This window comes from Cynocephalus volans, chromosome X (assembly GCF_027409185.1).
Source record: "Cynocephalus volans isolate mCynVol1 chromosome X, mCynVol1.pri, whole genome shotgun sequence".
NCBI classification, from domain to species: Eukaryota; Metazoa; Chordata; class Mammalia; order Dermoptera; family Cynocephalidae; genus Cynocephalus; species Cynocephalus volans.
Window position 1 is genome coordinate 24,090,064 of NC_084478.1, and position 17,354 is coordinate 24,107,417.

The window sequence follows — 17,354 nt, forward strand, 5'->3', positions numbered from 1 at the left end:
AATATATAAATTTAATAAAATCCCAATAAAAATTTCATGTACCTTTGGGGAAAATATACAAGTTGAATCTAAAGTTTGTATGGAAAAATTAACAAGCAAGAAAATCCAGTAAAACTCTCAAATGTAAGTTATAAAGAGAGGACTAGCCCTATTGAACACTAAAACATTGTAAAAGTATAGTTATTAAAAGCAGTGCATGAGTATAGAGATCAATTAAACACATGAGAAATTTCAGAAGTAGATCTAAGTACACATGAGAATTTAGTTTATGATAACGATAGCATTTCAAATCAGTGTGGAAAAAATAGACTAACCAATAAAAGATGCTGGAACAACTGGGTTATATCTCTGAAAATGTATTTTGGTTCTTTAATTCATATCTCACAAATATAAATAAACATGAATGCATACTATTCAAATATAAATGAATGACATGCAACATGCATGTAAGTAAATAGCATGCAACTATAAATAAGTATGAACATGCACTAAAATTTAAATGCTGTATTAGTCCATTTTGTGTTGCTATAACAGAACTACCTGAGACTGGGTAATTTATAAGGAAAAGAGGTTTATTTGGCTTATGATTTTGGGACAACTGCATCTGGCATGGGCCTCAGGCTGCTTCTATTCGTGGCAGAAAGTGGTAGGCAGCTGGCGGGTACAGGCAGATCACATGGTGAGATGAAGGAGAGAGAGGAAGCAAGAGAGAGAAAGAGGGAGGTGCTGAGGTCTTTTTAAACAATCAGCTCTCTCAGTAACTAACAAAGCGAGAACTCACTCACTACCCCTCCTCCCCCAAGGAGAGCATTAGTCCATTCATTAGGGATCCGCCCCCATGACTCAATCAGTTTCCAAGACTGCCACATTGGAGATCAAATTTCCACATGAGTTTTGGAGGGGACAACACATCCGAACTCCATCAAATGCAAACCTTGATTTTATAAAAGTACTAGAAAAAACACAGAAACTTTTAAAAAAATAATGTATAGTGCATAAAGCCATTCTAAGTAATACACCACTTTAAAAAGATTAATAAATGTAAAAATATTTTCACAGCAAGAAAATGCCACAAGCAAAATCAACAGACAAAAGGATAATTCAACTTATGTAACACTCAAAGACTAATATCTCTAACATAAACTATCTTCTCAATGACAAGAACAAAAAGATAAAATTATTGTCAAAAAATGAACAAAGAATGTTGTATCAGTTATCTACTGCCACAATAATGCTGGGTAACAAACCATCCCCAAACTCAGTGGCATCCAAAAATTAGCGTTTATTTCACATTCTCAACTCTGCAAGTCCTCTGGGATGGATCTGCTTTAGGCTGCAGGTCTGGGAGTTGGCTGGGACAGCTCTGCTCTCTGCATTTAGAAGTCTTCTGGGAATAGTGGGCTCCTCGAAGCATATTATTCTCATGGTGTTGGCAACAGGGAAAGTCCAACCACATAGGCATGTTTTTAAGCCTTTGCTCATGTCACATCTGCTGAAGTTCTATTGGCCAAAGCAAGGTGCACAGACAACCCAACATCGATGGGGAGGGCAATCTCCTTCTGTTCTGCTAGGAAGGGGAGGGAAGTGAGTATTGGTTGAATGATAATCTATCACAGACACACAGTTCACAGAAAGCAAAAGCAAATGTCTTTTAAACATATGAAAAGGTGCTTAACCTGAGATAACATTTTCCACCTATCAGATTGGTAAAGATAAACACAGCTTGACAACACACTATGCTGGTGAGGATGTGGGGAAATGGGGATCTGTCATGAATATAAACCAATACTACTTCTAAGGAGAATAATTTTGCAGTTATTGTCAAAATTTACATACTGTTTGATCTAGGAATTCCAATTTTAGGAATTAACCCTGCAGATAAATTGACTCATGTTTAAAATAACAGTCCAGGGTTATTTATTGCTGAATTCATTGTTGAGATAGCGAAAGATTGGGAGGGTCCTATCAGGATGACTCAAACCCAGGTGACTTCCATGGAGTCTGCTCAGGTCATGGGAAAACTCAGATATTCTTGCTCCCAAAATGGGACTCCCAGTGCTACCCTCTCTTTCTCTGGCAATTGCAGGCTGATTCATTCCTCTCCCACCTTTAATTTTCCTTAAATTGTTTTTGCTCTGCAGGCACTAATTTGGATGCCTCCCAACTCTAAGAGACATATGTCAAGCTCCCTCTAAAATTCTCCCAGCTTCAGTGGTGACCCTAGGATCCACACCTCTGCCTTTCAAACCCAGCCAACCAATGAGTTATGATACTAGTTCCCCTCCAGGAAGTACAGCTACTCTTGAAGCCTCCTTAGTTGGAATATTGTCAAGGAAGGAAGAGCCCCCCTTCCCACCCCTATGGATGTGGGAGAGGAAATGACACAAAAATCTTTGCTCCTATAAGTTTCCTGATAGTCCCCTCTAATATGTCTCTACCTCCTGTAGGTTGTTGGGGTTGATGACTGCTAAACTAGTTTTGCCACCTCTTTGCAAGTCTTTCTAAAATATGTGGGGCTTTGTCACGTACGATTCTCAGCCTTGGGACTTAAGCCAAAGCTTCCAAACAGGAAAAGACCTGCATACTATCCTGTTAGAGAGGTATACAACTGTACGGTCATTGAACAGCTGTTATCAAATGGAAGGTTCTGATTTCTGGGGATAATTTCTTTTTATCCAGATTGTTTGGGTTTGGGAGCATTTTGTTTATACAAATTGAGAGATAGAGAGATAGTAATGTCCCTCGTCCTACAAGACTTTCAAATTCCACCTTGACTCTAGGTCTATTTTATATATATATACACAAAGCATTTTTTGCACTTTTACAGGAATGCAATTACTGTTTAAAATGAGGGAATATTGTACTGGATTTTATTTTATTTTATTTAGTTGTTGAATATCTCAAAAAGTCTCATTGCTGATGATATTACTGGTTCTGGTACTTGGGTGGCCAACATACACCCCTCACTTCCAGGTGTCTCATTCACAGTAATTCTAGGTATATATACAACTACTTATTTAGCCTTATTGCAAAATGTCAAACATAAAGAAAAAGTGTAAAAATTACTCAGTTGAATATTGTCCTATTTCTCTTAAATTCTTCAAAAGTAGGTGCAAAAATCTAATCACTTCATTGTGTCTTTTAGTGCTTTCATACCTATCATTTGCAAATGTTTTAAATATTTTATTACAAATTATTTTCTTTTTATTTCTTTTTTATATTACAATTAGGACAGTATATTGAATTTATGTTTTTATTTATCTGGATAAATAAGTTATATTTTCTGTGGATTTCATTTCAGAATAGTTAAGAGGGGATTAAAAATCTTTTGTATTATAAAGTAGAATTAGGGTCCGATAGCATTGAGAAAAACTAACATAGAAGAGACTCTCTCCAGAAAAACACACAAGGCAATGACGATGTGGTTGTCAGGGAACCAGATCTGAGGGGCTAGAGTAAAAGGGAATCTTAACTTTTCACATTTTTGCTTTTAAAATATTATATATATGCATATATTACCTGTTCCCAAAGGAGAAAATTATTATAAAGAAAAGGATTAGCTCTTACCAAAAGCGAGGTGTGCATGGCAAATTGCATTGCCTCTAGTTGCTGTAGATTACTAACATGCTACTGACCACTTTTCTTTTGTTCTCTTTACAAATGGTATAGAACAGTGACTCAAGCAGGTTGACCTGACAGAAGTGCTTGCTAAAGATGACAAAATTCTGAAAAGTCTATTCTTGAGTTTTTCGATACGCAAGTTCTTGGTTGACAGTATAACTTCTCACCGTGAGCATTCTTCTCACTCTGAGTCCCTGCCCAGACCTGAGCCATGTTTGCAATAAGTGGCAAGTTGTGGTGGAATTATTTAGTTTTATTAGCACTTTTGGTTTATCATGAGAGAATGTCACTGAGGACATTTTACTTGGCGTAGTGGTAAACAGCTGGATCCAAATCATGGTGCCGCCACTTACAGGCGAGTTGCATGATCTCTCCTGCACCACTGTCTTCTTCTGTGAAATGGGGACATTAACTACTTCATGGCCTTCAGTGAGGAGTAAGAGCAGTGCTAAGCATGTAGTAAAGTCTTTCTAAGTATCGGCTATTATTCTTATGGGTTTAGAGACTGGAAGGTGTCCAAATTCAGTTGATTGGTCAGTTCTGAGTTGAAAAGTGGTTTAGCACAGTACCACACAGTAGGTAGGAGGTTTGATTTCTAGTATCATCACTTTACTCAGTACTGTGGTCTTGGGCAAGTTACTGAACCTCTTAAAGTTCACTTTCCTCACCTTTAAAACGTGGGTAATGATGGTACCCATGTCATACTTTTGAATGTAAAATGAGATCTTGCAGTGCAGAGGCTGATATATGATGGTGAAGTGGATTTGCCATGTATACTACTGTTTTTTTTTTTCACACTGAATAATTTTTAATTATTTTGAAAAAAGTGAAAAAAAATTATAGAAAATTGTAAACCTGCACATACCCACAGCTAGAATCAATATTTACATTTTATCATATTTGTGGCAGATATTTTTAATACAAAAGACACAACATGACAGATAAAGATGAATTTCCATCCCCCCACCACCACCTCCAGTCCCATTTCCTGGATGCCATCCTCAGGAGCAGCCACTCTCATGCTTTCAGAGCTGTTCTTCTCATATGGGTTGACACATTTTCAGCTGCAAGGAAGAGAATTCCCAACTCAAAGCAGCTCCAAAGTACCACTCAGCAGCTCTGCGATATCACAAAGAAGCAGGTTCTTTCCCTGGGCACTATCATCACACTGCACTTCCCATCATCTGCGGCATCCTGCTGGTCACGGTCACAGTATTTCAATGCAGGGGGTGGGGAGCTCATCACACTCTTGCTGGAACACTGTGTTTCTCACTTTAGAATATATTTTCCAAAAAGGTATAGAAAGATTCAAAGATCCATAGTCTCCAGCTGCTGCACATCCTGGGCTGCCACGCTGTCTTCTTTCTGATGCATCTTTCTGATCCATCCTGGGTTCTAGTGGGCCTCTTGGTTTTCCTCATCAGCAGTTACTTGACCTGTGTCCTTCACAGCAGGATGCTCATGTTTCCGGCTGTCAGTGGCTTCTGTAGTTTTGCCTAAAATGTCATCATCTTCAGCATCCTAAATCCGATCAGCTCTCTGAACTACTCAGTCGCCAATGCCACCTGGGTCCCTGATCAATCATGCTGTGCAAGCCGGTGACCAGTGCCAATGTCCTGGGCATGATGAGGCCATGTGGGGGAGGGGGTTCTTCCTGTACAACAAGACCATCATAATGCAGACGAACAAGCCAGGAACACCTTTCCTCTGTCATAACTGGAGACAAGAACAATAAGAAGTATCACAGAACATGCTGGGGATATCCCCAAATGCCACATTTTTTCTCCAGCACAGAGGCTATCAATATGGCCAATACAAGATCACTTTCAGTACAGCTAGTAGGGTTACCCCAAATCATACAATTTGAAATGTTATGATGTATAGATTCTAGAGGATAGGGAAAGACTCTTGTGATTCCTTCCCCGTTCCCACTAACAATAGCTGAAACTTCAGATACATCCATGAATATAAAATGCAGTCAAAGGGAAGGTGCATAATAATCAGAAGTCCCTGGGGTCCCTGGCCTCACGTGTTTCCTTGTGCAGGACAAAGACATACCATCATTGAAGAGGGTTGTGGGCTCTGGGCAGAGAAAATCTAAATGGAGATCTCTGTTTTTCAGTGTTTCTTCTGTTTTGCTATGGCAATCATGGCCAAGTTTTATCTTTGTGTTCTGCTATCCAAATTACACCCATCACAACCCTCTCTGGAAAGGAAGCATTGCTGTGGATACACACCCTTGAGTGGGTAAGCGTGGTTTATCCCTAGATGTCAAGGAAAAAGACTGTAGCAGTATAAACAGCCACTTTATTTCCTCCTTTCAGATATGTTGTGTTGGCTCGTCCTCTGAGAAGCAGGCCAAGATATGCAAGCAGTTTATTGGGGAAAATGCTTGGAAGGAAAAAGCAGGGAGGGAACCAGAGGAGGCTGAGAGAACCATCAGATTGCAATAGATCCAATACTTGGAAGGGAGGTGGAATAGAAAGAGTCGTAGACTGCAGTGTGGTATTAAGTTTCCACAGAGCCAAGGGGGAGTCCTTGATACAAAGCTGACCGGTAGAGGAGTCCTGTGTCTCCCAAGGAACAGGCACACCTTAGGATCACCTTGTGGGAAGCAAACCAGAGCTTCCTTTGTGAATCACAGATGGGTTTCACAGCTGCTGCCCTTTGTCAGTTACCTTCCCTGAAGTCAGTGGCTCATGTTCATGGCACCACATTCCATCCCTTGCAATGTACAGCTCTTCTGTGGATCCTGTGAGCCTCTCTTTCTAAGGGGAAACTTTAAAGCCTGTTAGAGTACCAATTATGGCCCCAAGGTAACTGCAGCAAGGGGGAGTTTGGTCCTCTAGGTAGTTTTCTCATCACATGGATGCTTCCTGACAATGTCAATCCAAGTGCTATCTGGTTATTTGTGTATGCAGTCCACCATTTTCAAGGTGTGTAAGATGGTGTTACAGTAGGATTTTCTTGAAAAGAAAAACTTTGTATAGGCCAGTAATTAGATCTACTAGAAAAGATCTTTATTGATACAGTCAGGAAAGGAAATAATGGGGTATTATGAATACTCCTATATAACAAGCACTCTGGCCAAAAGTCATTCATTCTGTTCAACCATATTTTGGACTCTCAAGAGCCAAGTCTTCACAAACTCTTCCAAAAAATAGAATAAGGAACACTTCATAACTCATTTTATGAGGTCCTGATACTAAAACCAGACAAAGGCATCACAAGGAAAAAAAAAAAAAACAGAAAACTGCCAACCAATATCCCAAATGAATCTAGATGTAAAAATCCCAAGAAAATACTAGCAAACTAAATCCATCGACATGTAGAAAGGATTATACACCATGATCAAGTGTAATCTATCCTAGGAATACAAGCTTGGCTTAACATCTGAAAATCAATTTAATACGTTGTATTGATAGAATAAAGGACAAAAAACACATGATCATCTCCATAGATGCAGATAAAGCATTTGACAAAATCTACCACTGTCATAATAAAAACACTTAAACTAGGAATAGAAGAGAGCTTCCTCAAGCTAATGAAGGGTATTTACAACAAACTGACAGTTAAATCATACTTAATGTGGAAAGACTGAACAGTTTCTTAAGATCAGGAACAATACAAGGATATCTGCTCTTGCCACCTCTAGTCAACCTTGTGTTAGAAATCCTAGTCAGGGCAGTAAGGCAAGGAAAATAAATAAAAAGCATCCAGATTGAAAAGAAAGATGTAAAACTATATTAGCAGATGATATGACCTTGCATGTAGAAAATCCTAAAGAATCCACACATACAAAAATCTAATAAATGAGTTTAATAAGGTTGCAGGATACAAGATCAATATGAAAAAAACTTCTATAAAGCAATGAATAATCCAAAAATGAAAATTAAAAAACTCCATTTACAATAGCATCAAAAAGAATAAAATACTTGAGAATAAATTTAACAAAATAAATACAAGCCTTGTACACTGAAAACTATAAAACATTACTGAAAGAATTTAAAGAAGACCTAAATAAATGGAAAGACAAACCACGTTCATGGATTTGAGGCCTGAATATTGTTAAGATGATGATACTTCCCAAATTTACCTACAGATTCAGTGCGATGCCTATCAAAATCCCAGTTGCTTCTTTTGAAGAAATTGACAAGGAGATTCTAAAATTCATTGGGAAGTACAAGGGACCCAGAACAGACAAAATGAAAAAGAACAAAGTTGGAAAAGTCGAAAAAAGAACAAAGTTGATAAGTCACATTTCCTGATTTTAAAACTTACTACAAAGCTACAGTAATCAAGACAGTGTGATACCTGCATTTGGATAGACATATAGATCAATGGAACAAAACTGAGAGGACAGAAATTAGCCATTACATTTGTGGTCAATTCATCTTCAACAAGGATGCCAAGAAAATTAAATGAGGAAAGAATAGTCTTTTCAACAAGTGGTGCTGGGTCAACTGTATATCCACATGCAAAAAACTGAAAATGGAACCCTAACTATAGTGGATTGAATTATGCCCCCCCAAACTTCCTGAAGCTTGAATTGTGTCCCCCAAGTTTTATGTATTAGAAACTTGGTCCCCACTGTGACTGTTAAGAGGGTGGGAAATCCTATTATGGTAATTGAAAGGCGGAGCCTTGAAGAGGTGATTAGATTGTAAGATCATGCCTTAGGGAATGGATTAAAAATGGTGGTCAGGGGCATGGCTCTGAGGGCTTTAAAAGAAGAGGAGAGTCTGTTTCTCTCTCTGTCTGCTCTCTCTGCTTCTACCATCTTGTAATGGTAAGACCCCTGGGTCACTGTCACCACCACCAGATGTGTTCCTTGGACTTTGGACTTCCCAGCCTCAGAAACTGTAAGCAATAAATTTTGTTTCCTTTATAAATCACCTAGTTCCGTGTACTTAGTTATAAGCAACATAAATGGACTAATACACTAACTTAGACCATATACAAAAATTAACCCCAAATGGATCACAGACCTAAATATAAGAGATAAAACTATAAAACACTTATAAGAAAACAGAAGTATACCTTCTTGGCCTTTTATTAGACAATGCTTTCTTAGATATGACATCAAATGCATATGTGACAAAAGAAAAAATGGATAAATTGAACTCCATCAAAACTAAAAACTTTTGTGCTTCAAAGATAACATTAAGAAAGTGAAAAGACAGCCCACTGAGTAGGAAAAATATTTGTAAACCATATATCTGATAAGGGACGTGTATCCAGACAAGTTATGCTACTGGGCCCAGGCTTCTTTTTGAGGTGATTAAGATGTTCTAAAATTAAATAGTGATAATGGTTGCACAATTCTGTGAATATACTAAAATCCACTTGTACATTTTTAAAAGGTGAGTTTTATGGCATCTGAATTATATCTCACTAAATCTGTTATTTAAAAAAAAATGAACTGAGCTTTCTTCCCTGTATTTTCAGCTGCCCAGAGTCAGCTTGTCCAAATATCTGCAAGTGCCTCTCCCTAGAGATTCCAAGGTGAAGGTGCAGACACCTTTATTTTCAAACTTCCTGCAAAGACACGCATTCTTTATCCCTTGGCTGGTTGCTGAAATCAGCTACCTGCTCCGAGGAGATTTCAGACACTTTGAAGATATGATATTTTTGCCTTCAAAATTACAGGGTTGCAGTTGTTGCTTGTTTTTTCCCCTCTTACTTAAATCAATCCCCAGGGCAGGCATTTGTAGCATTTGTTTGCTCTGTTCCTATGTCCCTGAGGCACAGAGATAGGTAAGGATTAGCTGTCCCATGACAGCTCTCTTTCAAGGTACCTCATAGAGTGGGTGGGCTCTGTCTCCTTGGGAGCAGCCCAGGGAAGAAACAGACAGGGCTGGTGATCCAAAACCACCCTCCCCACTCAAGTCACTCCTTGTGCTGGAGTAAGGACACCGGAGCCCAGGGCAGAGGCGGCCCTGATTTTAAAAAATAATAGCAATAACTATAGTAATTAGATTAATTGCATATTCTGGGCATCTTTGTAATAAAATATGATGTTTTCTCTTTCCTGCCAGAGTAATGGTCCAGAGAGTGATCCTTAGCCTACTTTTCCTCAACTCCATGTCTCCTGATTCCTCAGCCTCACTTTATATTTATGGAATGATTTAAGTATTAGTCCAAGAATTCATTGCCAAGCAAACAGAGTAACGTATCTGCTTCACAAACCTAGAGGAGTATAGAGATCAGGTCATTTCACTTCTACAAAGACTTGTTTTGATAAATTCAGATACCCAAAGGGCATAGACGTTAGCTTTGGCAGATCGATGGCTACTAATTCAAACTTGTGGAAAGAAAGTTGTCCCAGTGATTGGGTTCTCAATCTTGCAAGATCTGAAAGAGCAACTTCTCCAAGATTCTTATCCTCCACAATTTGTAGGAAAGAAATAGGGTGGTTAATATAACAGGGTTGGTAAGTGTGAGGGTTTTGATTAGACTGAGTTTGAATCCTTGATCCACCACTTACTAGCTGGGTCACCTTAGATATGTTACTTAACCTCCCTGTGTCAAGTTTTCTATATCTATAACATCTATAACAAGAGTTGCAAATGACATGAAGAGACACACAACTTAACTAATAGTTAAGAAATGGAAAGCCAGACAGCAAGGAAATATCATTTTACACCCGTACGTTTGGGAAAAACAGAAAGCCTGACAAAATCAAGTGTTGGAAAGAAGGTAGGACAATGGGTCTCTTACATAATGCATCTCTCATACATTGTATATTGATCCAAATACTTTGGAAAACAATATAACATTATATTATAAAGCTGAACATTTTCAAACTCTATGAACCAACAATTCTACTCCTAGGTATATACCAAAAGGAAAACCTTGCACATGGTTATTCAAAAACAAGTACAAAAATGTTATTTTGAAAGTACTGTTCAAAACAGCAAAAACATTTGAAACAACCCAAGTGTCAGTTGACAGGAGAATGGATAAACTAATTACGTTACAGTCACATAATGGAACATTAAACAGCAGTGAAAATGATTGAAACACAGCTGCTCACAACAATGTGTTGGCTAAAGACCAAGTAAAGTACAATATCCTTTCACAAAGTTCAGTGCAAGCCAAAACATATATTTATGTTGAGGCATATAACATGTTTGTGTCAAAACAAAACAAAAAAGGCAAGGGAACAATAAACACAAAATTAATACGGTGGCTATCTCTGAGGGCAAGGCAGGTGGGAGAGAGGCAGAGCACAGAGTAGAAGTAAGTTGGTGGTGGTGTTCAAATTTCTGGATTGGGTAGCAGGTTCATGGATGGCCATGGAGCACGCAATTAATTATGGATATCATTAGCATTATAAATGAAGAGCTTCTTTAAGAAAAATAATACAAAATTACACATATGTAATGTCCTTGGTCATTCCAGTGCTCCCTAATATGAGGGGCAAGTGTGATGGAGAGGAAGTCAAAATGGAATGAGAGTGTTCTTAACAGATTCTTGGTCTTTACCCAACATATTGTTGCTTTTGTCGCCTGTGTTTCTGAGGTCTTATTCATAAAATCAAGGACATAGGACTGGGCTAAGATTTTGTGAATAAGACCTCAAAAGCACACACAGTCAACCACAGGCAAAACTAAACAAGTGGGATTATATCAAACTAAAAAGCTTCTGCACAGCAAAGGAAACAATCAAAAGAGTGAAGAGATAACCTGCAGAATGGGAGAAAATATTTGCAAACTATGCATCCGACAAGATAATATCTAGAACATACGAGGAACTTAAACAACTCAACAGTAAAAAAAACAAATGATCTGATTAAAAAATGGGCAAAGGAGCTGAAGAGACATTTCTCAAAGGAAGATATACAAATGGCCAACAGGTATATGAAAAATGCTCAGCATCACTAATCATCAGGGAAATGCAAATCAAAACCACATTGAGATATCATCTCACCCCAGTTAGAATGGCTATTATCAAAGACAAAAATAACAAATGCTGGTGAGGATGAGGAGAAAGGGGAACTCTTGTACACTGTTGGTGGGACTGTAAATTAGCACAGCCATTATGGAAAATAGTATGGTGGTCTCTCAAAAACTACAAATAGAACTACCATACAATCCAGCAATCCCACTACTAGGTGTATATCCAAAGAAAAGGAAATCACCATGTCGAAGGGATACCTGCACTCCCATGTCTATCACAGCTCTATTTACAATAGCCAAGGTATGGAACCAACCTAAGTGTCCATTAGTAGATGAATGGGTAAGAAAAATGTGGTATATTTACACAATGGAATACTATTCAGCCATAAAAAGAATGAAATCCTGTCATTTGCAGCAACACAGATGAGCTTGGAGAAAATTATGTTAAGTGAAATAAGCCAGGCACAGAAAGAGAAATACTATATGTTCTCACTCATATTTGGAAGCTAAAAAAGTTGATCTCATAGAAGTAGATAGTAGGACTGTAGTTACTAGAGACAGGTAAGGATAGGGGGAGGGGAAAATAGGGTGAGAGTAGTCAATGGATACAAGATTGCAGCTAGATAGGAAGAATAAGTTTTAGTGTTCTGTAGCACTGTAAGGAGACTACAGTTAACAATAATTTACTGTATAATTTCAAATGGCTAGTAGAGAGGATTTTGAATGTTCCCAAAACAAAGTGAGAAATGTTTGAGGTGATGGATATACTAAGCACCCTGATATGATCATTGCACACATGTGGATGTACCCAAATATCACATTGTACTCCATAAATATATACAATTATCATGGATCAATTAAGAAAAGATAAATTTAAATGTAAAAAATGTGTATCTTACTTTGCAGATTTTACAAAAACCTATGACTTTGTCAACACATTGCTTGGGCACTGCTAGGGATGTGGAAAGGACCTCTGCAAGTGAGGTCCCTGAAGCTTAAGCGTCAGTGGCTTCATGGTAAATGCACCCACGCCTAATCAAGGAGGATAGATGTAAAAGGCCCTGGATGACTCTAGTCCTGGCTCTACAACTACAGCTGTGTGTCATCAGGCAGGTCACTTACCCTCTCTGAACCTCAGTTTCCTTCTCTGTGAAATGACAGATAAACTAGTTCAGCCAAACAATATCTTCAAACTTAAACATTCTGCAACGCTATTACTGAGCATCTGCAGACTCATTTAATAGACACAGTGTGAACTCTGTCATCACTATAATATGTTTGCAACGTGTTCTGAGTTAAAACTCTTGTCAGCACAAAAGACAGTTCTTTGGCACAGAATTCTTACTTCCTCAGAATGTAAATATTTTAAAACATAAAGAAAATGCAAGGCAATTTAAAGAGACAGGAAAGTAAGTAATATATGAAAAGAGGGGACAAAATTAAAGTTAACCTCAATTAATATGAATGTTTTCTTTAAAAGTGAAGACATTATAATAAATAAAGGTACTAATAAAAGAGTTCAATAAGAACGAAAACTGATAAAAATAAACAAAAGTCAATCACTTTTTAAAAAATTTGAGATACAGAATTTGAATTACTTCATTCCCCAGACCAAGGAATGCTATCACCACAGGGTGGTACACCGTCACTCTCTTGTTCTGTTTTCTTTTATTTTCCTTCATCACCAGTCAGCAGTCCCATGGCTCCTTCTCTACTCCAACCAGAAACCCACTTGAATGTGTTTGTTGTGTCTTTGACGTATATGCATCTTTGCGAACTATATAGTGTATGCATTTAGATTTATACAATGGTATTCTCTTATAGATCTCATCTTTTGTTTTTAATTTGAGTATATATGTTTAAGATCTTTCCACAATGCAGTTGCTTCTAATTCCTGAATAGTATGCATTTTATTTATCCCTTCCCCCACTGATGGATGGCTAGGTTGCCTCCAACTCTTTGTTTTCCCAAATATTGCTCCAACAAATAAGTTTATTCACATACCACGTGGATCTGTGTGAGGCCATATTTACATTCTATACAGAGGAGTGGAATTGCCAGTTCATTGAGAATATGCATAATTACTCCTAGAATACCAGTACTTTTGTCCACGATAGCTGCACCAGTCTGAACTCCTGCCAGCAGTGCATGAGTGTTTCTATTTCCTCACCTCTTCACAAACACGTGGTGTTTTCTGACTTCTTTTTTTTTTTGGCAATAAAATGAGTACTGCTGTTTGACTTTGCATTTTTCTGATTACCAGTGAGGTTGAACATCTATCTCTGCTTACTCTTGTTTGCTTATTTAGAATTCTGTTTCTGTGACTTGACTTTTTGAATAAATTGTCCATTTTTCTATTTCCCCTTTCTTTTCCTTGTTTATTTGCATGATTTCCTTGTATATTGTAGATATTAAGCCCTTAACTCTAATTTTTGATGTTACAAAAATTCCCCATTAAGCCACTCACTTATTAATTCTATATGTAATGTCTTTCATTCCAAAAAAGTCTTTAATGTTGATGTAAACAAATGATAACTTACCTGTCAACTAGATAACAAGTAATTTAAAAATAATTGGAAAGATCCATTTACCAGTAGAAAATCATATGGAAAGAGCATGATGTTGAGATTTGCAAAGTGAAAAAGTTTAGCCTCTGTTTCTTTAAACTAATTTTGAGCTACCTTTAGGTTTTTGTGAAAACCAAACACCTTATCTGGATGCAAACACCTCTCTAAAGCACGTTGAACCAAATAATTATATATGCAGATTGTATAACTGACAAAAAGCAGGATTCTGTTTAATGTTAAGTTTTCTTTTAAAAAGATGTTCTTTAATTCATACATGTTTTACAAGTGTTTAATTTGTATTTATGTTTTATACACTGTTTCTATTACATAATAATACAAATTAATAGATGTGATATACACTGTTTCTATTACATTACATAATAATAAAAATTAATAGATGTGATATTTGTTGCAGGTTTTTAATAGAGCCTTCTTTATCAGATTAAGGAGTTCCTTTTTTCTTTCCTTTTTATTATTTCTGGTGGATTTTTTACTTTTATTAATGTAATTTTTCTATTTATAGTAATGATTTTCAATTAATATTCATTTCATATATTGCTATTACTATCCAACTTTTAACTTGATTGATATTGACCTCATACATCTTCTCCCAGACCTTTATTTTAACCCTTTATTTGTGCTTTTGTTTTCAGAGATTCTCTTATAAATTAAGGTAGCAGATTTGGTTTTTGTTTTTAATCTAATCGCATAGTCTATGTCTTCTATTGGGTGAATTTAACTAATTTATATTTACTTTTATTATTTTGTATTTGAACTATATTTCTTTATTTTTATAGAGGTTACCCACCAACTTTTAAAAACATATTTAAGTGTAACATTTTTTAAGGCATACCCAGTTATTCAGTTTTACTTTTCCTCCTTCCAAAGGCAAAGATTTTAGTATGCTCTAACTGCATTGAATAGCCCCATCATATAATTGTTGCTTTCGATTTGGTTTCATTTTTTTATACAAAATTGTTACTTTTTTCAGTCATTAATGGAGTTTACTGACATATTTTATCAATTTATCTATTCACTGTTATTTCATACATCCTAAACATTCCCTATGTGTTTGCTCCACATCTTGATAGCATACATAGTTTAATATTTTTCCAACAAGTTCTGTAACTTATAAATTCAACCTTTGTAAATCTGAAAATATTTTTATTTTTGCTTCACTCTTGAATAAAAACTTACATGCACATAAATGTCCAGCTTGAATATATTACTCCATTGTTTCCTTGAAGATATTGTTAATGAAAAGTCTGATGTCTTTCTCATTGTTCCTTTAAATCTGTTTTTTCTATTTGTCCCCTTAAAGATATTTTCTCTTTATTCTTGCTATCCTGTATTTATGATGCTATATGTTTAAGGGTGTATATAATTTTATTTATCCTGCTCAGTCTCAAAATGGGTTTTGGTTTGAAGACTCATGTCTTTCATCAATTATAGAAATTTTTCATCAATATTTTCTTAAATATTGCCTCTTCAACTTCTTCCTCTCTTTTTTCTCATGGAATTCACATTATGCCTCAGCTTTATCTCCATTGTAACTGTTCTTTTATATTTGGTGTCAGTATCTACGTGCTATATTCTGGATTCTTCAAGACTATTTTCCAATTCACAAATTCTCTACTCAAATTTCAGTTTATTCTGTCTATTGAGTCTTTAGCTCCAGTAATTATATTTTTCATTCTGTTTTGTTTTGTTTCCTTTCATATCTACACAACATTGTTCTTTTAATTCTGCTTTATTTTATCATTTCTTGTTGTTTTATGAAAATTTATTTTTTCAACCTATCATCTTAGGCATACTTATGATTACATCTTTTTTAAGCTCTTAAAAATTATTTTCATTTCATCTTGAGTGAATTCATGTTTTGGTTGGTGATTTAGTCAACTGTCTTTCTTAACATACAATTTCTTCACTTCCTTTGGAATTTTAGTTTGCAAAATCATTTTGAGTCTTTAGAGAGAGTTCTCTCTCTCCTCCTTTCCAGCAGGATTTTAGTACTTAAATATCTGGGCTGATGATATAGAATTAGCAGTTATTTGGAGTTTCTGGGTCTCAGCCTGGGCTCCATTCTGGTGTGAAAGCTGCCTATGTTCTCACCCCCCTAACTGCACCCTTCCCCGGAGGTCCACCTATGGACTACAACCAATAAATCACAGCCCCAGGTGGCAGTGAGCAGCACCTCTTTACAGCTGCCTTTCAGTCTTGCTACTTTTTCTCCTGCTTCTCCAGGCAAACAGAGCAGGAAGCAACACTTGGCACCTATTTCTAAAAGGTGGCTGAACTATGTGCTATCCCACTGGCTAGGTAATATTGACCAGGTACAGTGGGGTTTCAGTAAGGACAGAGAAGCAGACAGTCTGTCCTGCAGGGGAACTTTAGGTGTCAGGCTTTTTTTTTTTTTCTTAATTTTATTTTGTTGATATACAATGTGGTTGATTATTGTGGCCCATTACCGAGACCCCCCTTCCTCCTCCCTCCCCCCCTCCCACCCAACAATGTCCTTTCTGTTTGCTTGTCATATCAACTTCAAGGAATTGTAGTTCTTATGTCTTCTTCCCCCCCCCCCCTGATTTTTGTGTGTGTGTGTGTGAATTTATTTATCTATTTTTATCTCCCACCAATAAGTGAGAACATGTGGTATTTCTCTTTCTGTGCCTGACTTGTTTCACTTAATATAATTCTCTCAAGGTCCATCTATGTTGTTGCAAATGGCAGTATTTCATTCGTTTTTATAGCTGAGTAGTATTCCATTGTGTAGATGTACCACATTTTCCGTATCCACTCATCTGATGATGGACATTTGGGCTGGTTCCAACTCTTGGCTATTGTAAAGAGTGCTGCGATGAACATTGGGGAACAGGTATACCTTCGACTTGATGATTTCCATTCCTCTGGGTATATTCCCAGCAGTGGGATAGCTGGGTCATATGGCAGATTTTTCTGCGATTGTTTGAGGAACCTCCATACCATTTTCCATAGAGGCTGCACCATTTTGCAGTCCCACCAACAGTGTACGAGAGTTCTTTTTTCTCCGCAACCTCGCCAGCATTTATTGTTCAGAGTCTTTTGGATTTTAGCCATCCTAACTGGGGCGAGATGGTATCTCAGTGTAGTTTTGATTTGCATTTCCCGGATGCTGAGTGATGTTGAGCATTTTTTCACATGTCTGTCGGCCATTTGTATATCTTCCTTAGAGAAATGCCTACTTAGCTCTTTTGCCCATTTTTTAATTGGGTTGCTTGTTTTTTTC